At 29.9% G+C, this 23,127-nt stretch overlaps 1 protein-coding gene across 1 annotated transcript in view; it reads left to right on the forward strand.

The window, feature by feature from the left end:
• Positions 1-1,454: 1,454 nt before the first annotated feature.
• Positions 1,455-23,127, forward strand: part of LOC148300160 (uncharacterized) — a gene marked incomplete at its 3' end in the record, with an annotated part of 128,450 nt that continues 106,777 nt past the window's right edge. The window contains exon 1 of the mRNA XM_088275171.1: positions 1,455-1,749. The remainder of the gene's footprint in view (positions 1,750-23,127) is intronic.

A 23,127-nucleotide genomic window follows, 5' to 3' on the forward strand; every position in this document is an offset into this window, starting at 1 on the left:
AAAATAGGTGTTTTCTTAATCTTTATTAAGAAATTTGTATTTGTAAATATAATTTAATTATACTTATCGGCAGTGGCGTGCACAGAGAATTAATAAGGGGAAGCAGTAGAGGTAGGTAGTAAGGTAAGCTAGGTATAACTTGCTTTGGTAGGCAGTAGCAGAAATACTTAGTAAGGTAGGGTAGGTACTGGTTGCGTTTTCATATGTCACGCGGGTAAGTTAGGACAGGCACTGCTTTTCTGCCTATATGGAATGCACGCCCCTGCGTATCGGTATGTAATGCTTCAGTAAACCCGTTGTTTGTTGTTAACATACACAACCTCTTCATAAGCCTATTACAGAGCTGTCAAAATAGTCATACCTTCATCGTGCAAACCCTTTAAGCTCATTTTGTAAGTTGTACAAATCATAAATGATGTACCAAAAATAATCAAAGCATATGGGATTTGAAATAGTTCATTAAACTCCTCTCGAATGTACAAAACTTTGTTTGGGCTTTATTTACCTTAGTTTTGAATTAATATGTTTTACCATAAATTTTAATAATACCCTTCATATTATATGATACTCATTTAAAAAAAAGTTCGATGATTGCGGTGTTGTTTATTTTATTTACATACAAATCGACGGCCCCTATGTAAATTACTCTATCTGCAAATCTGTTACTTTACAGGAGAGAGTTTAGAAGATTTTTCAACGTATTTTTATTATTTAATTAATGGTTTTATCTGAAATTCATATATATACATATATATATATATATATATATATATATATATATATATATATATATATATATATATATATATATATATATATATATATATATATATATATATATGTATATAGATATATATATATATATATATATAATATATATATATATATATATATATAATATATATATATATATATATATATATATATATATATATATATATATATATATATATATATATATATATATATATATATATATATATATATATATATATATATATATATATATATATATATATATATATATATATATATATATATATATATATATATATATATATATATATATATATATATATATATATATATATATATATATATATATATATATATATATATACAAAACACGGATAATCCATTTACCTTTCCTTTTTAATAACTCCGAACACTCGCATATTTCAAAACACCTTATTTTCAATTCCTGCACGAAAATGGAGAATATTCATTTAATTTCACGCGTATTTATATGCGAAAATTTTCTAAGCGCGTTCGCGTATACTAATTTAAATTAAACGCCTCGATTTTATGCTATGCCGGCATAAATTTCTTAAAATTTTATTAATCTCATTTAATTTAGAATAAATTAATCTAACTTTTATCACATTGGAAGCTGTAAATCACGACGCATGCGCATTGCGTCTTCAGTCCACACAAAGCATCCGTTGGGGTAGCTTTTCAGTACGCCGACGGCCGCTCGTGTGGATGGACGTCAGTCTGTTGCGTTTTGAAGCCGATTCCGTGTGAGAATTCGACGCGATCTCCGGACCTCACGCGCGCAAGTAATATTATCAAAGTAAAAAAAAAAACGTTAAGGATAATCAGTGTTTTTTTTAAAAGTGTAATTCGTAATAAATAAAGTTAATGTAATTTTTTAATATTAAAAAGTAAGTTAATCTTTTATCTTAAATTGTTGACTGCACTTGCAAAATTCATTGGATTTGATTCGTCAAGATTGGATAGCACTTTCAAGTAAGAATATTTTACTATACGTTTAATTTAAACATTAATTTATTATTATTTGTTGAGAAAAATAAAATATTTTAATTAAATACATAGATTTAGAAAGCGAGTAGTTTTTTTTTTTTTTCAAATGAGTACGTATGGGCTGTGCAAAAAAACATGATTGTAACAATTATAATGCAATTTTCGAACATGGATATAAATGATTTTTTTTTTTATTCAATACTTATCGGCGGAACATAACACATATTTTTTTCTTAAAAGCGGAGCTTTGTTGCGGTATAATATCTTGAACTCTCTTTAAGAGTTAAGAATGAACTCGTTTTTAATTAATTATTAAGACAAATAATATATTTGAATTAAATTTATATATATATATTGTTAATTATACATTAGAAAAACAATTTCCTTATACGTAGAGATGTAACCGGATAATACCAAAGGCTGACTCTTAGATTTCAAGGAAAGACGGACCGAAGGGTTTAATTATCAATTTTACCCCCGTCATTTGAATAATTTATACCTACAATAAAAATTAAAGGGTTTCCAATGAATTAACAGTATACTCGAAAAACTATATAAGTACATATATCGTTCACTCCTTTCAAGAACGTCAATATAAAAACTTGATTTTTCAGAAGAACGTTTTTATAGTTAAAAAATATGACACAATGTATTAAAAATAAATATCAAGCCACTTATTGAACTTTTTACTGTGCAACAGATTTTTTTGGTTAAAATTTGAAGGTTTTTTTTCTCCATTTGAAAAATAACTAGTATATTTATAAAAATAATTAAACAATACCTTTTCTTCGAAATGCAAAAACAACACTTTCTGCCCTGTAGCGGGTTAATATTAAGTAAAAAATAAGCCACTTTTGCTGGGTTATACTACATTTTCTGGGCATTCCGAAAACATGCACAACTGAAAATTGTCGATTTTTAATTTATGACGTTCTTGAAAGGAGTGAGCGATATGCTACAGTGAATTCATTTAAAGTAAAACTACTTGCTACTTTATGTCTTAGAATTTATCCTGCTGAAATCTTTTACATCATACAGTAATAAGTATTGTTACATTTTTTATACGTGCTTATTTTTAAGTACTCTAAAACCTGTTTATTAATTTTAAACAGCTGATATTTTTACTTGTACATTTTTGCTTACCCACCATTTACTTCTTTTTACCCTTATCCACACCTAATTGTGCAAAGGGCACTGCACCGTATTGACGCAGTGTTATTTTGATCGTTACTGACACGAAGGCAAGGTGATCACTCCTGCGCTTTAGGGACCAGTCTGGGCTAGTATGAAATAAATTACCTATTTACTAATCAATATTAACTCTCTATGTCTTATCTGTATATTTTCCGCTCATTATATATGTGTTTTCAACTTCTTATGATAACAAAATCGTTTAAAAAAAAAAATTCGAAACCGGTCTTTTAAAAATAATATGTTTAAAATATAAATATATAAATACATAGATTCTCATTGATTGGTTTCTCTTCTAACTAGCTAACTAACTAACCATCACGACGCTTCCCCGCAGGGGTAGGCAGAGAGAATCGAACGCCACACCACTCTGTCTTTGCAAACATTCTTTGCCTATTCTACATTCATGCATCTCCTCATACATACCCGACGATTATTACGACTCCTGACCCGGCCGCTTTCAAGTATTTGACATACCTGATTGTGCCAAGTTTTCCTCGGTCGTCCTCTGCTTCTTTTTCCAACTACATTCGCTCCATAAATTTGTTTAACCGTTCTTTCTTCACTCATACGCTCCACATGTCCAAACCATCTCAACACACCTTTCTTTATTTTATCGATAATGCTTATCTCAGCCTTACATTCTTTCCTTATTTCATCATTCGAACATCTATCAAACATCGTTTTGCCACACATGCGTCTGAGGGATCGCATTTCGACTGCATTCAGTCTGCTTTCATCCTTCTTTTGCCAACTCCATGCTTCGCTTCCATACATAAGGGTTGGAACCAGAACTCCATTGTGTAGTGCCAGTTTAGCTTCCGCTGATAGATTTTTATTTGCTAAAACTGATTTTAGTGCACCATTCACTCTGTTCCCAGCATTCACTCTCCTTTCTATGTCTTTATCAATCTTTCCATCCCTAGAAAACATACTACCCAAATATATGAAATCATCTACCTGTTCCAAAATCTCCCCATTTACCAATATTTCACACTCAGATCTACATTCATCTCTTTCAAAAACCATGATTTTGGATTTGCTAACATTCATCAATAAATCACTTTCCTTGCACACATTATACACTTTTGTCACCAACGTTTGCAGGTCTTCTTTGCTATCGGCAAGAAGAACAGCGTTGGTTTCTCTTCCTTCGTAGTATAATGATTCGAAAGTTTAACTACTATGGATTGATATTCTGAATTAGATTATGAGGAGATTCAAAACATTTTTTTTCATGTAACATTCTCCTTATCATTAATCGTTCAATTTGTATAATACCACTTAAAAAAACATTATCAAGGAACTTGTGCTAAAAATATCAGGAAGGTCTCTTATTTATGCAAAAATAACATTATACTATGTGTTTACTCTTCTATGAACTTTTTAACAACCTACTTAGTTACATACATATCGCTCACTTCTTTCAACGAAGTCATATCGCTCACTCCTTTCAAGAACGTCCTAAATCAAAAAACTTGATTTTTCAGGAGAACGTTTTTAATGTTAAAAAATATAATACAATGTATTAAAAATAAATATCAAGCCACTTATTGAACTTTTTACTGTGTATCTGATCTTTTTAGGTAAGACCTGAAGGTTATTTCTCCATTTGAAAAACATTTAGTTTATGTAAATAAAAAATTAAACAATGCATTTTCTTCAAAATGCAAAAACAACACTTTCTGCCCTGTAGCGGGTAAATATTATGTTAAAAATATGCCGGTTTTGCTGGGATATAGTACATTTTCTGGGTATTCTGAAAACACGTGCAACTGAAAATTGACAATTTTTGATTTATGACGTTCTTGAAAGGAGTGAGTGAAATATGACTTTTTTGATATATCAAAAAACTTGATTTTTCAAGAGGTCGTAATAAAATGTATTAAAAATAAATATCAAGGCATTTTTTGAACTTTTTACTGTGCAACAGATTTTTTAGGTAAAACCCGAATGTCTTTTCTCCTTTTAAAATATATTAAGTTTATTATAAAAAAATAAACAATATCTTCTCTTCAAAATGCAAAAAAACAACACTTTCTGCCCTGTAGCGGGTGAATATTAAGTTCAAAATATGCCGCTTTTGCTGGGATATAGTATATTTTCTAGGCATTCCGAAAACATGAACAACTGAAAACTGATGATTTTTGATATTTGACGTTGTTAAAAAGAGTGAGCGATATGTGTAAACTTGTAAGTAAACGGCTACATATCGTCAGTTTATTTTAAGATTAATCTAACTTCATATGAATGTTTAAAAATCGGAACCTTTTGAAAGTAAAAGAATGATATTGTGTATCTCACTGTTATTTTACGATAAAGTAGAATTTTCATTAAAGAATATAGGATTTAATTAACTACACATTTGAAAAGGTATGTTCGATTACATTTATTGTATAAAAAAATCATAATAGCCGATTATTTTACTCATTATTTTCAATTGCCGAATTTGATAGCGATTATGTTATTTTGCTTCATTCCACGTTTGTAATTTAGATAATTATTACCAATATCGTTGAAAAATCTCACTATTAAGTGATTCCGCTCTCAGCACAAAATACTTGAAATAGTAAAGTCTACGCCACGCAGTTATGCAATTCAACAGTTGATAGCTAGTTGTGTCTAATAAAACCTATAAAAATATCTTAAATACATGTTTAATATGTTTGTAATCAAATGAATATTTAAGCTTTTACATTTTTTCCCTTTGAAACACCTTACTCCTGTATTCTTTTCTGCCCTTATGAATAATGCACATTTCATTATAATGTCTAAGACTTACAATAAATAAATAATTATGTTCACATTTATCCCATTCTCCGCGCATTCGTGCACTTTCCCTATTTGATAAAAACATCACATCCTACTTTTATGCTTCTGCAAACATTGCAGCAAGGAATATTAAACGATTTATTATTTGAAATTACGCTTTTATTACTAACATTTTGCGAGTATACTATCGCTCTCGCTTCTTAAAGCAAATATTTACTTCCTTTTTTGTATACAAAGCCATTTTTTGTATTTATTTTAATAATTTAAGCTTATCGAAATTTCATCCTTTTTCCCGCATAAAAAAATGATATTTTCTCAATTGCCAATTTTGTTTTTTTGCACAGTGAACGAAAATTGTAGAAAAATATTTTTAATGCATAATTATTGTTACATTATTTTTTTTCGTTTAAGATACCATAATATCGAACAAACTAGTTTGAGACAGAAAGTCATATTGTTTTTCTTATTTTTTTAACTCTTATCCGTACACAATGGTGCATACTACCTACATTGTATCGACTCAGTATATCTTGACCGTCAAGAACATAAAGGTAATGGGATCATTTCTGCGCTTCAGGCACAAATCCAGGGCGATTTATATAACCAAACAAAATAATTTATTACTTAAAAAATAACCAAAAATATTTAAATTATTTTGTTTGGTTATATAAAAAATACGTTTAAAAAAGTTTATATAGAGTTCTACATAGACGAAGACCGAGAAAAACTTGTAATGATCAGGCATTTCAAATACTTGGGTGTAATATAAGATGAAAGAATTAGAAGTTAAACATGATAATCATTCAACAAAGTAAGAATATACAGTATTTATTTATAAATAAAACACTTATTTTTACCACTTGAGTATTTTGAAAACACTTGTTTTTTTACCACTTGAGTTTATTTCATGACGACTAGTTTTGGAAGCTAAGCTTTCATCTTCAGGTCTAAATGTAACTATGTTTACATTTAGACCTGAAGGTGGAAGCTAAGTTTCCGAAACTAGCCGTCATAAAATAAACTCAAGTGGTAAAAAAACAAGTGTTTTCTTTAATAATTTCAACATGTCTAACTACAAAGTAAATGCCGAAACAATAAATAAAATAATTCAAAATGATTTTCTTAACAAAATATTAGGAAACGAATAGTTTTTTTTGTTTTTGTTTTGCATTGTTTATTTTTGCATTAATTTCATTGTACTCGCTGACTAGCATAAAATAATTATTTTTACTACCGAAAATAATGGAATGTATCATTACATATGTACATCAGTTACGTAAACATATTCTCGTTAAAAATAACGAGTCGTTTATTCTGCAAAACACGTTAATTAATCACTGGCGCGTATTTCTGCTCGGTTGACACATAAATATGAGCTCCGGAAGAAAGAAAACACAAAACTGAAACGGAATAACTGTTTCGGGGACAGAAATACGGAGCGCAATAGAAAAGGAGACACGCCAAAATAACTGTCGTATAGTAACTCACTGAACCCCGTAATAACTTATAACTTTTGTCTCGATATAGTGGATAAAAAGTGGACTAAGAGAATTGGATGCTGTTGCCTTGCCCACTCGGGTTGCATACTAGTATTCAGTGGCGTGCACAAATAATTAATTAGGGTAGGAAGTAAAGGTTGGCAGTAAGGTAAAGTAGGTACTACTTATTTCTTGAAGAATATGGAAGTCTGGGCATTTACGAGGCTGACCGTCATTGACTGGTTTACGTGATCACTTTACAATTTACTATTTTGTTTTTCGTAAATGCCCAGACTTCCATATTCTTCTTCATCTTTGATGAGATGTCAAAAAATAATATGAAAATAACTCCTGTAATTGGAGATAATCCAGATTTTTTAATAAGTATTTAGACACACTCAAAATGTTGTAGGTACTCCTTACTGATAGATACTGGTTGCGTTTTTATATGTGATGCGGGTACATTACGATAGATATAAATTTCTTCCCATATGGAATGCAAGCCTCTTCCAGTAGTCTTACAAAATATACAATCCTATAGGAATTTATAAGTCTCTTTAAATAGATTTCATAATACTTTCCATAATTTTAGATTTTTTTTTCGTAAAATATAATTATCATATTCTTCTACTGCCACTACTACTATTACGCTGTTTATCTACCTAATCTGCTAAATTATTACCACAGTTAATTTATTATTTAAACAACAGATTCTTAAATTTAACAATGCCCATTAAATTTTGATTAATTCAGGTTTAATCAATGGAAACAGTATTTTTGTGTCCAAAAATGTACGGCTGATATTTAATTCATATGTAACTTGTAGAACAGTGGGTTCGAACCCAGAAACTGTAAGAGTTTGCGATCGTGCTATGGGATCACAACCCGACATAAATATATGTATATCACAAGAAAATAAGAATATCTATATTACTCATTTCCTGTAATTCAACAACTATTTTTAAAATAATAAAAAAACGTAACACGATAATGTGCCCAATCTGCTGAATTATTACCTCGTATAATTCATTTTTTATTCAACAGATCGTAGAATTTAACAACGCCCAATTAATAATAATTCATTCCGGTTTGATTAACGGTTAACTCTCAACAAGAAAATAAGAATATCTATATGACTCATTTCCCGTAATTCAATAACTATTTAAAAAAAAAACGTAACTGGGCACGATAATGTGCCCAATCTGCTGAATTATTACCTCGTATAATTCATTATTTATACAACAGATCGTAGAATTTAACAACGCCCTATTAATAATAATTCATTCGGGTTTGATTAACGGTTAACTCTCAAAACATACATTCATGTGTATTGGTACCATAAATTCAAAATTAACTAAGTAACCATTTCAAGCAACCTAAATAATGATGTAATTAACCATTGTATACAATCTACTGTACATTATAAACGTATTGGGGCTTCAATGTTTGTTTTGTGTTAAACCCTCAATATTAACAACTATACAAGGCTTTGATTTACCAAGGGCTCGTGCTGAATTATTTACAGTAAATATTGGATATAAATATTTTTTTATTTTTTCATAAGACGTCAAGATAATTAGTTATACAAATAAAATGTGAGATTATCTTTTTTTTTAATTAATTTTTGAATGGATACCCATTATTATCCATACTTAAAATAGTAAATATGCGTATATTATATAAACGCTAAAAAATGCTTGTCAAATTTACATTTTTTATTTGAAAATATAACTTATGTGAGAAATATCCTCTAGGTTTCTTACTAACCTATTGAAAAATTATTTTCTCGATCTGGTCTATAAAAAATAAGTTCATTTAACTCTGCTCTTACAAAATTGAAAAAAAATAACCCAGGAGTCAATTCAAAATTATGTAATATAATTTTCTTTGGAATGATAAATGATATCCTTGTTATCATCTTTTGTAATTTAGGTTCTTTTAAATGTTCAAGTACTATCTACCCTCTGATTGCAAACAGCTATAAGTAGGTATATAGCATCAAACGTTTTGATCAATATCGCTATACTGTTTTTGGTCGGCTGCAAGATATAACTTTTTAACAATAAGCCCGACAATGTAGTTATTTCTTTTCTGTACATGACGTTTAAATAAATAAATATCGAGTAGGTACTTTTAATTTCATAATACTTTTAGAATAAACGTGTATTTGTATTCACACACACATACATATAAATATATTTATATATATATATATATATATATATATATATATATATATATATATATATATATATATATATATATATATATATATATATATATATATATATATATATATATATATATATATATATATATATATATATATATATTCGCACATATATATATATATATATATGTGCGAAGATACACCCCGGTAGTGGGTTGCAGCTCTCGTTTCGCTTTTGATGTCAAGTATCGTTGTGGCATAAATATACATTATGAGTCGTACACGCTATACGTTACAATCTTAAGACCGTATTCGGATTGCGTTACAACTGCGGTTTAATATACTGCCGCTGTATTTGACGCCATGAAACACTTAAGTATGAAACTATCAACCCTTGTCACATTATGCCACCCCTCAGCAGCAGCCGTCGCTGCCTTTTGGTCAGGAGTCCCAACTTGGGAATTTGAAAATCCATTACCTGTTTAAAAAGTTCCCCTGTCCAAACTATTCAGTGACGTACGTTTTATTTGTGTGTGGACAAAAAAAACTTTTTTCATTTCCCTCGGGTCTTTTCAGCAAAACTTTGACGCCGCAAAATTAATCGCAAAAAAAAACTATTTTTAAGAAACGTTGCGATTTGTGTTATTCTTCAAATCGATTCAAAACCTTTATTCAATAAATTCAGATAAACATATTCCCATGTTATTGTTGAGATTTTATAACTTTCGTCGAGTTTTTGTGTTTTGCGTCTTTCGAAATTTTCGCAGTAAAACAAATTCGAATAATGTATTTCATGTCTTAATACAAAACTTCCAATGTTGGAGAATAATAACGTTATCAAAAAGCACCTTCGAGTACTTTAATAAATCAATATTTTACAAAATAAGTTTTGAAAATATTCCATCTTTCTCTTCTTGGTTCCATCCCAACTTATCGTCTTTGTAGACTGATGGAGTCAGCTTTCCTCGTCATCAGGTTGTAGGTCCTTCTATCAAATATTACGTCACCTAGGCAATGCCTTCGAATTATGTCATCTTTCTGCAGCATCCATGAATTTTTTGATCTTCCTCTAGATGTCTATCGAGGAAGATCCATGGCAATCGCTTGGTTTACAATATGTTCAGGTTCTCAACGTTCTATGTGCCCATACCATCTCGATTGCCTTTCCTCTATCTTAGGTACTATTGATATCAGTTACACCTGGGTTTCCACGAATGCGTGAACTCTTTATTTTATCTCTAAGGGACACTTCAGCTGACCATCTAAGCATTTGCATTTCAGCATCGTGTAAACATAACATTGTTTATTATAACAAAATCAATCCTATTTTTTTTTGACATCTCATCAAATATGAAGAAGAATGTGGAAGTCTGGGCATTTACGAGGCTGATGAAAAATAATATGAAAATAACTCCTGTAATTGGAAAAAATCCAAATTTTGTGAACAAGTATTTGGACACACTCAAAATGTTGGAAAATCTATCGTTATTTTACAATAAAAATAGTTTTTGATCATAAGTTCCTAATTTAATATACAATTTAATAAAACGAACATAATCTCTTTTAATAAATTGACAAGTTAAGTTAGCATATCTTTCAGTCACTCACCTTTTGCTCGCTTAGGGAAATTTCACGATCTACTTTGAAAATTTCCTCGTAAAACGTATTGCTCGTAAATTAATATTTGATAATAAATAAATTCTTTGAATACCCAAATCATCGGATATCTTGAGCCAAACGTGGATTATGAGGAAGTTAGCAAAAATATTGGTAGAAAAAAGTGTTTTAAAACTTTTCTCATTTCTCGATTAGTTTGCTCATTTCGAACTCAAGAGATTATCGGAGAAATATCCTTCATATAAGAATTTGATCTTAACGAAAGTTGAGATGAAATTACTGTTATTGACTAGTTACTTTTAACGGATGAAAATTATTTATTTTTTTATCTGACACTAACTATTTACTGTTTTCTCATAAATCAGTCAGTATTAATTTTTTGGAATTTAAAACACTTTATTTTTTTTTACGTTAACAATAACGAAATATGTAAATATATTATTAATTATTATTTGACCATATTCGTTTTCTATGTGGAGTAAATGGAGTCCATTAACTGTATCCAGGCTTTTCTGTCAGCCACCAGATCCCTTACATCGTCCCTAGTTAGGTTTGCGTCCCAAAGTTCAGACGAGAACTGCCGACGACTTGTCAGCAGAGGTTTAATGCCTTGTAAAAGGGGCAAGCTTGATTAAGGCTCTCGGGAGGCATGCGGTGTATATGGCCAAGCCAACTGAATCGCTTTTTCTTGACGACAGTTGTAACCTAGATTTGCTGCGCCCTGCGCCTTATCTCTTCATCCCTTACAAACTCAAATCACCACAGGCCTAAAATTATTCGCAGACACCTATTCTCAAAGCTTAGAACACGGCTGCTCTGGGCCCTTGTAAAGTGTCATGTTTTACAGCCGTATAAGATAAAAGAAGGAATGCAGGCATTGTATAGGCAGCATTTGGTCTTCACTGATTATAAATCCGATTTCCAGATAGCCTTCATACTATTGAATGCGGACCTTGCAATTCCTAAGCGCACTCCCAGTTCCTTTTGAAAGCTACCATTTTCAGTTATGTATGCAAATATAACTCGAATATAGGTGGACGTTATAATTAAGTTATCATAAAAATCAAAGTGTTTTTAAGTACGAAAAGTGTATCCAAAAAATTCATCACCCCCAGCCTCTTACCCCATGGTAAAAAGCACCATTTTTGTAAAATACTAACTCAAAAGCGCTTACACGGACGTAAATTATGATATGGTATGATTGATTTCTTCGATCTCTGAAGAATTTGTATAAAAAAGTGTGATTTTTATTTGGTTACCTTGATTGAAATTTTGCGTTGATAGACTTGTAAAGATTCATTAATATAATAAAAGGTATCGTGTCTGCGCCGCCGGAGCAATATGGAAACCCATCAATCATTGCGAGAGTCTGCGACGGCCATTGTTCCGAAACAATCCATTAGGAGACATGTCCAGATTTATGTATTTCGTTCTACCTCCAACAAAAATACACAAATCAGTTTTATGAAGCCAATTCCTGAGCCATACAAATGACGTAGCTTTATCAATTTCATGTCCACTTGTAAAAAAATAAAATGGTACAATCTGTTTGTACTTGCGATTAATCTCTCTTATTTTATAGATTTCTATAAGTTAAATACATATCACAGTAATTTTATCCTATTCATCCGAAAGTTTATTGAATATGTGCATATTTTGATTCGTATTTGGAAAAGCAGAACGGGGTCGGCTGAAGGCGTTTGAGATGTGGTGCTACAGGCGCATGTTGGAGTTGGACCTTTTAAAAAATATATTTGCAAGTGGTGGGAATCAAACCCACGACGCCAGTTTTACTTGTTGGGTAGACGTAAATAAGATAATAAATAAAGAACCAAATTCGTGAAGTTGTTTTAATATTCGAAATTTTATAACTGAATGAAAACAACAACAAAACTCAATTAAATTTTTTAACTAAAAGTAACATCAATTTTACCATACATTTATTTTTAAGTTATACTCGTTTAAATCCTTGATATTATGTGTCCTTAGAAAAACAGGAGAAAAAAGAATATTCACATGAAATTTTCCTGATCATATTTCATAACGAATGTTGGTTTATACTTGAGATATTTTCTGTCGACACGTTCAGTCAGCAGTGATTTGTTTAACCATCCACCAAAATGCCGTTAGTTGAAAACATAAAAAATACAAAAAGAAATGTCGCACGTCAGTTAAACGTAATCTGGTTTAAGACTCATAATCTCTCCTTAAACTGAGCCATAATAGAATCGTTCCACGTACCGATTTTAACGTATAGTTTTGTTTATTAATCTAAATACGACCAAGGTTTTCCACGAGAAAGCTCGTGAAATACAATTTCACGCTGCTGTGAATGTGAACAGGATATTTCATAATAACAATGTAATCTCAAAGAGTATTTAATAAAGTTAGATAACAACAAGGATTTCTAAAGATAAAAGCAGCACATAAGGGAAGTCCTGGGGCAATCCGGGATACGTTATTTTGTGAACTTAGAAGATTTTTCTAGATAGACTTCATGAATAACATAATTAAAGACCACTCTTATATGTTTCAGTACATAATCACGGGTTTATTCACCATGTATGAGATGGAGTTTCCTACAATATATTTTATAAATAAAACATCTACAACGACTATGTAGTTTTTTTCTACTGTTATTTCATTCCACCATTGACTGGGTTTGATCGTTACCAAGATCAGACTGGTGAAAGATTAAACAAAATCGTTGTCAAAATGTTGCAAAACAAGGCAGGGGTTGATAATTTTTGTATAATTTTTCCGACAAAATAAAATTAAATTGTTTAGTACAATCATAATAAAATTAAAATACTAATAAAATTTTGATTACTATTATCATTCCACCAAGTTACCGAGTTTCATCATTACCAACATCATTAGACTGGTGGGTAGCTAGAAAGCTAGAAGCATGATTTTATATGTTTTTTCTTATTAAAGATATTTCATTAGATGTCTCTAGCGAAGTTCTAGTGATTCAAGAACAAGGTTTCTAAATTAGTTCATATATACAGAACTTCTAAGAATTTGAGTAGTGTGGTTGTCAATAATGGGTAGAATCGGTGAATGTTACACGTGTGTAAAGTGATCACTTAAACCAGCCTATGACGGTCGTCAGCCCCGTAAATGCCCAAACTTCCATATTCTTCTTCATCTTTGATGAGATGTCAAAAAATAATAATGATATTTCGATTTAATAAATTAAATTAAATAATTTTTGCATAAAAATAATTATTTCACCAATGTCAACTTTAAAACTTTAATTAAAATACGAGTGTGTGTGTGTGTGTGTATTTTAAAATTAGCTTTTTTTAGTGATTTTAAAATACACTTTCATATTTTATCAATATTTGTACGCTGAAATTTTGATTAATACAAAACAATTTTGTCGTATATTTCATGGTCTGAAAATGAAAATGGAAACTATAAATCATTCACACAGTACAATATTATGCGAATATCAGTAGCCCATGCTGGGAACGGTTCACATTGATTTTTTTATAGACGTTTCGAAAAATATACATAAAAATACATGAAAGTAAAGTCATCGTGTGTTTTATTTGAAAATGTATGTATCATATGCTGGGATCATTTAAACAATCTGGTAAAAATATGAGATGCGCCACTGAAGCTGCTACATCATTAAAATCTCTTTTCAAGATTGATCTTGATAAATATATGCTGTTTAATATTGCACCTTCTTTAAGTATTATTTTTTAAATCGTGCATATATTACTACTTTTTACAGAATTTTTAACATACTTATATGTTGAAATACACTCAACATCTTTTATTAACTTTTTTATAAAAGTTAATTTAAACTTAATATGAAGCTTTTATAAAGAGAGAAATGTACTATTTTACATCTTAGAATCAATATCAATATACAAATCGACCAAAATAAACAAGTATGTAATATTGGTCAAAATTTAGACTTCATAGAGCTGTTTAAAATAAGACAGAAAGTGCTTGTTCAATAGTATTGTTTTAAAAATACATATAAAAATTTTGGAGTATGAATGTTAAAAAAATTATTTCCACAGTACATATGAGAATGAAACATGTAATTGATGCAAATAAAGAAAGAAAAGGAAGGTGAATCAGGTAAAGAGTTGAGGGAGAAGAGGTAGAGTAAACTAAGGATGAACGATATGACATTTCAAGGATAGATATTTCTTACCTTCCTTGAAATATTTCAAGCGTTTCCTAAAAGTCATCAGAGATTGTGCATTTTTCACATGAAAAATGATTCATTCTTTAGTCTGGCCGCTTGTACAGAAAAATAATTACTAAAGAATGATGCGCTACTAATCTCTTTCATGACTCAGTATTGTAAACTTTTTATCGCCATTTTTACAATATTAACGTGTTTTTATTGAAATATATTTCAACTATTTTTAATAAGTGTTACCATATGCTTATATAATAAAATGAACTTAATTATTATGTAGGAAAAATATCAATCAAATTATTTATTTAACCTCTTAAGAAATATCCTTCTTGCAATTATGTATGCAAAAAAGTGATGATTTTTATATTTATACAGAAATATAACCGATATTTTGGTACACTTTACTTTGTTGAAGTATTTTTTTCACGAAATTAATTGCGTATTCAATAAATTTTAGTTGACCCTATTTTATAGGCTTAACAGCCAGCTAAGTCAACCGTAATTTATCAAAAATGGTCTAAATTATCGATGGTATCTCTATTAACTCCCTGAATCATCGGCTTACTATGGGTAAATCTCTATTAATGGCTGCATATTAGTTGAGTTTGACGCTTTTACGCTTTTATCTTCTTCTTCTTTTAACTATCAACCGAACCCGAAGAATGTCGGTGAATAATGGTTGAGTGGGAAATACAATGCCTGAACGTTTTCTGAAAATGACTTGACATTGCTCCGTGTCTGCCGACTGTACTGATTGGGGTTGTAGAGGCGGCCATGTACCAACCACCGCCGGGTGGAAATCGGATCTAGTTGACTAGTTGAAGTAACTAACTACTAATCCTTTTCACTGTCTATATAAAGGCACTTCTAAAAGCTCAGCTGTGATTTTCCGAAGTACAATTTATTTAGATTAGAAGTGACAAGGATATGGAAAGTTTCTAAACGTAAATATAAAGTAAAATCATGAGACAATTTTATTCGACATTTTCATATAACTTTCGATAATTACTTCATACAAAAATGGCTATGCAATAGTGGTTTTTCAGGATGCAGAGAGTATTTTTATCAGATCCGGGAATGCGGTTGGGAGCTTTCATCCGTACCCAATTGTACACTGTACCAATACACAATAGAAGCGACAATCCGCAGAATGTATTTATAGATAATATAATATTAATCTTAAAATGTTTACTTGTATTATATATACATAGACTCAAAGTCATAAGGCAAAACGAACATATGGCTCATCTTAAAAAAACAATAACATTTCTCAAGTAAACTTTATTTAACCATCGATAGCTTATTTACCGATATTGGTGGATACTTTTAAGCTAAGAGCTACTCGTAATACTATTATAAAATAAAAATTCAAACTTGAAAAAGATTTCGTATTCGTTGCAAATTTTTAGTTGTTTTATTTCGTTAAAGATAACGAACTAAAAACCTACCATCATGCCGCTTCCCCGTAAAGGTAGGCAAAGATAATTGAACGACACATCACTCCGTGCTTGCAAACATTCTTCGCTTATTCTAGATTTATACATCTCCCAAAACACTGATTATTCTCTCGATAGAGATATCAGTAATAAATACGCATACTAAATCTAGGTACTAAATTTCTTAGATGCCTCAATTTTAGAGGTTAAAAAGTTTAACGCTTCAAAAAGTGATATTTCTGTGAAGTTAATACTTGTACATAACATATAACGAGCTTAGATGTGGTGCATTTTTAGCAACAGATATAATCAGTCGGAATGCTTTATTTTCCACATGTATTTCACCTTGTATGCGATATTTTCACGCGTTCCCGAACAATTCGTATCCGCTGTGAAATGTCTTCAAAGAAATTCCCAGACTATAAAAATGTAGTTCCTCGAATGGCCGTAGTCAGCCCTTTGTGCCGATATATCTTTTAACTTTAAAATAGCTACTCTGCATGATGCGGCAATACAGTCTCTCCTACTACAGTATGGCTAAGTTGCAGCATAACGGCATAATAAAATCATTATGTGTTATAAATCCAGCTGCTTTAATCTAGCAAGTATACAGTCAGGCAATATAAAAACTCGTTTACCGTCTAATGTTTTGTAAACACTTTGTCATTGTATATGTTTATAAACGTAGATTACATTACATGCTAAAAATAATTTACATTCTATTAGATCATTTGTAAATTTACAGTTTTTGCAGTTTTTCCTTTAAAAAAATATAATTTACGTTTTTTATAATATTTTTTTTATATATGGTAAATGTATCGTCCAGTTATTCCTTAAAATTGTAAAACTTTTTTTTTTTTTAATTTTCATTGTTCATGTTTACAAACGTAGAAAACACCGCATGTTAAAAATACTTTACTTTCAATGAGATCGTTTGTAAATTTAACATATTGTTTAGTTATTTCTTTCAAATTGTAATACATATATGTTTTTGGTAAATAACTTGTCATTGGAAGACGTTTTATGATGTTCAAATGGTGATATATGAGAAAAATGCAAGACTGAGAGATAAGCACTATCGTTCAAAGGATGTTTGAATGTAGAAGTGGCGAAGATTGTTTTCAAAAACAGATTGGTAAGGCGTTCTATTCATCTGCCTCTCTCTGCGGGGAGCATCGTAATGGTTTATTCGTTTAAAAACACTACATATAGATAATCTGTGAAATGAACTTTTATTGAACGCTGTCCCTCCGTATTCCCCGATTTGATACAGCATCTTGGCTTTCTGACAGACCTTCTCTTGCAAAGCAATTTTTTTAACTAAGTCGTAAAATTTATTGAAAATATGAAATAAAATTGTATCATGATTTTACTATGAATTTACATTTAAAATCTTTTGATATCACTTTCACTGCCAATCAAAATTAAAACAAGTTTGTAAATTTACCAACAATTTTTGTAGAACGACTCCGGTGTAGGCAGTGAAAGGGATGAGTATTTAGTTAGTTTTGTTAGTCAGCTAGATCCAATCCCGACCCGACGTTGGCCGAAAATATATGTGAAATGTGAAATGAAATACATGTGAAATGAACCCAAGTTTCCTTATATTTCTGACAATATTTTATCACCTTTTTTGCCAATAACCTGAAACATGAATTCAATACTAAATGGACTTGTAGTTATACATTAGTGTGAAACATAAAAAAGTCTTGTCATATTCGATTATTATGACAATTTACACGGTCCTATCCATCTTTCCCCTTCTCTTTAGCCTTCATCCCTTCCACATCCCACCCCTTCATTCTCTGATTGGCTCCTCCGATATCTTGTAGGGGAAAAGCGAAGAATTCACCATTTTTCTATACTTCCTGCTAAAACAATATATCGTTTTCTAGATATACTTGAATAAATGCTGTCACTAAAGTGTTATATTCATTTATTGAAGTTAAATTACATAACACAATTTATTCCCTATATTGGAAAAAAATATATCGAAAAACTAAAAGGATTCTAACCTTAAGACAAAAAAAAAGAGTTTCACCGATGTTTCAAAAACCGTACTGAGTTAAAAAAATGACGCAGTATGCATCGAAACACGCGTTATGATTTATGTGACCATACGTCCCGTTTTGAACGGGACCGTCCCGTTTTTAGACAGCCTGTCCCGTATAAAACAAAATATTTTTTTCATATTTTTATTATTTATTCCTTTTATTTTCTTTATCAACATTCCTTTTTTTTATTAATACATAAAACTATGAAAAAATGTGTGTTTTCTTGAATATACATACTATTATGTAAACATTGGTAGATGTCCCGTTTTGAGGACAAAAATAAATGGTCACGTTAGTTATGATAGATTTCAAGAAATAGTGGTATTTTTCAAGTAAAATTTAAATTGAAAATTGGATAGATATAACGACAAAGTGACTGCCGAATCAATTAACGAAATTTAATTCTTTTATTTACATCTAACGCTAATATTACTTAACAAATATAATATTTTCGTTCTTTCTCACAAATCTTCATCTCCATCCAATGGTGCATATGGCACTGCATCATATAAAAGCAGTGTTATCTTGAGTGTTAACTCATAAGGGAAATCAGCCCTCCGCTTCAGGTACCAGTCCAGGTCAATATTGAATAAATGTTAGAGTGAAATAATCACTTTTATTTATTTGAACTCCTCCCCTAGGAATCAAACCCGGGACCTCCAGTATGGAAGCCGAACGAACTGACTATTACACTACGGAGGCAGACGATAAAAAATACAATATTTGAAACGATATACGAATATTTTATTTATTGTTTCAGAATCCAATTTGTGATAAGACATAATGAAATTGTATTGAAAAAAAACCTATTTTTTACCACATGAGTTAAACTTATTTTATTTTATAATAAAATAACATTAATAAAAATATAAAATATAATAAAATAAATATAACTCAAGCTGTAAATAACAAGTGTTTTTTTACAATTACGATAAACGAATATGATATAGAAAATTCAAAAAGGGAAAATAGCATTTTTTATTTGGTCTTATTTATTTTCCTAACATTGTGATAAACAATCACAATCTTTGGCGAACGCCTCCAACAAAAATGGTCTAAAACTTCATTGGGGGAAAAGAAATGTAATAGTATCGCGAACACTTTATTTGTGGTGTTGTCTACTATGTTTGACAGAAGATCTGATGAATTCTGGGGATCGTCACGGGTAAATAGAGAGGAGTTTATTTTATTATAAAACATCTTTCTTTGTTTTCTCGGAATGAGGAAAACCGGGTTTGTTGGCCGATAAAAATAATATATTTTGTTGGTAAGCCGATATTACCTTCGTGTGGCTTACAGTTTGTTGATTCGATGTAAAAATATTTCTCAAAAAGACGTTTGTTTTTGATTTTTTTACTTTTGCAAATATGGTTTAAATACATGTGAAACCAGTGAACTTAAAAATATTATAATAAAATATATCATGATTTTAATACAAACTTAATTTAAAAATTATAAAGAATTTCAATACATATTTTTATTGTATATTTTCATTCAAATACTACTAATTAAACACTTGATTAATTAATTTACTGATTGAGTTTTTTTTTCACACGATTTGAAAACTACAGATATTTTCATCGACAGGTGATCACAAAAACTAACATTATTATTACTGTTATTCGTAGAGGCGGGTGGGAGTATAACTTGAGGGAGGGAAGTTTAGGGTTGGAACTTGGTTTAGGGAACAAACAAAATAATGGTGAGGAATTTGGGAAAATCATATTTTTAATTAATGTTTTATATCAGTATTTATTTTATATGTATTTCTGAATTTGAATAACTTACAAAAATACCATAAGTGGCATTTTGAAATTTCGAAACTAAGAGTAAACAAAGGACATTAATTTTTATATACTAAGAATTTATAAATTTAAAACAAAAAATTTCCTTTTCACCCTTATACGTACTAAGTGGTGTAAAAGTTACTTCATCGAATCGACGCAGTAACATTTAAATCGTACATTTCATGAAAGTACGGTGATCAGTCCTTCATTTTCGATACCAATCCAGAGTGTTGTATATATTATAGTAAATAATCATTTATTTATTTAAAAATATGATCTTTTCACGTTTCAAAGTAAAACATACTTAATGGGATTAGTACAAGAAAAGTTAAATTATTTTTTATTTATGTGAAAAAGTTGAAACTAGATTAAGTTACGTTTTGATATTAAAGTATAATAGTAACTGAGTTATGATGAAGAAAAAACCATTACAAGAGTAATTATATAAGAATAATGAAGTTCGGTTGTAAAATTGAACGTGCTTTTACATAAGTCATATTTTCGGAGCTGAAATGGATTAACTGGGACCTGAAAGTTTTCAGATACCACCATTTTCTCGTTGGCAAATAAACGTAAAGCTGTGCTTAATAAATGACTGCCCATCCATATTGAATGGATTACTCAAACCTTTTATCATGAAAAAGTGTTAAAGTTTTGGCAGATATATCAAATTATTTAAAATTACCCGGAATCATATAAATCGTCCGCACATCGCTAGGGGGTAATACAAACAGGAGAGATGAGGAGTTTTATAATTAAGGTGTATCTAGATCATAGGTTCTTAAATTTATATGACTTATGGCTCCACTTTTTAGATACAAAATGTCACAAGGCCCCCCTGGAAATTTACTTTCTTTAAATCACATGCAACAGAAAAACAATGTGATTTTTTACATACTTATTTACTTAAAGTGTCATTAATAAGAAACGTGGATCGTTTCATGAGCTACATATGTACGCATTATTTGAAATGTCACAAAATCATAAATGATATTTATTTTAAATTTGATTTTTAAAATATAACTCTCTGTGCTAGAATTACTCCCTCAGCTCTCTAGGGCTCCCTGAGGGGCAAGAAGACTTTTGGAACCTGTGGTCTTCATAGTTAATATATATTTTTTCAAAGTCACTGTTTAAATTATTTTATACACAATTATGCAAAAATAGATAATTTTATTGCATAATTTCATAAGTTGATTTGGCACTCACTTTGTAGTAAAATATATTAATTTTTAATTCAAGTTTTACTTAGTAAATACCACTTTTTCTTAAAATCTATTTTGACACGTACATATTTGTGAACTTTTTACTATGTAATATTGTATTTAAATCATTATGAGGAGTAAAAAGCTATCAAATAGAGTAAAGATTTTCCCAGTTTTTTTACAAATAAGATATGTTAGATAATCAACATGAATTCATAAATAATTGCATTAAAAATAACTGTTAAAAATCCGGTAGCGACCCCTATTGTGTATATTTAAAAAATACTTACAATATTTTTGAATACATATTATATGTAGCTTATGAAAAATTTACATTAAAAAAATATAAAAATATATTATACCCTTAGCTTTAATCAAATATCCATTTTTAATTGAAATATTTATGAAACGACGCGGATAGCCCTTGGGCTTCTCTTTGTAAAATGGTAATTCAACACAGATTAACCCTAATTCCCGTATAAAGATAACACGTTTATCATTGTTCACTTTGAATTCATTAAAAATATGTTGTGTTATTCGAGTAATCTGGTAATCGTTTGTGTGAGAGACACTTGGCTTAGTTAGCGCTGTTGGAAAATTTACATACAATTCGCATAACCAGATTTGGGGTACCTCGTAACAATTTGAACAAAATTCAATAAACAAAGCGCCTTAAATCGTTTTTAAACATTCAAACAAGTCATCTTATCAAGTAAAGCTCTGGTGCACCTTATTTAGAATATCAACTTGATGGGTGCTTTTTTTTTTAAAAATAAATTACATTTTAAACGTTTACCCTTGATATAACTGCATCATATTAAAGGTAAAAGCATGATAATAAGAGAAAATGAAATAAATTAAAAAATTATTTTACGTATAATCCCTACTTGCAAAATTTCTTATGAACAAATATTGCATTTATTCAGATGACCGATATTTATCAGGGATTTGAGGCAAAACGCTGAACTGTGCAATACACTTAAGATAATTTTTTTCCGAATTCAGTTGATTTGACTTAAAAGATATAATATTAACAACATTTTTAGTGTGTCCAAATGCTGGTTTCCAAATCTGGATTATCTCCAGTTATTTTTTATGTTTATATTTTTTGTCATCACAACATAGATGAAGAAGAATATAGAAGTCTGGGCTTACAACCGTCATAGGCTGGTATAAGTGATAAAAAAAAATTAAGAAAACATGCGATATCTTACGAGAACTTGTATTATGCTTTTGCTAAGCTTTATTAAAACTTAGCTTAAGATTACCATGTGATGAATATAATATAACGTGGACGATTGAAGTTGTAATTTAGGAGTATAGTATGTGATGAAAATACTACATACTAGATATTTTGGTTTAGTAAAAGGATAGATTTTAAGGTATATGTCTTTTAAATTTAGTTTCGTGCATTTGTTTTTATATAGAAATATTTCATTTACAACATTTTAAGTGTGTCCAAATACTTGTTCACATTTCTGGATT

The sequence above is a fragment of the Brachycentrus maculatus genome, unplaced genomic scaffold (assembly GCF_059751285.1).
Source record: "Brachycentrus maculatus isolate JH-2025_06_01 unplaced genomic scaffold, ASM5975128v1 h1tg000810l, whole genome shotgun sequence".
In the NCBI taxonomy this organism is placed as follows: domain Eukaryota; kingdom Metazoa; phylum Arthropoda; class Insecta; order Trichoptera; family Brachycentridae; genus Brachycentrus; species Brachycentrus maculatus.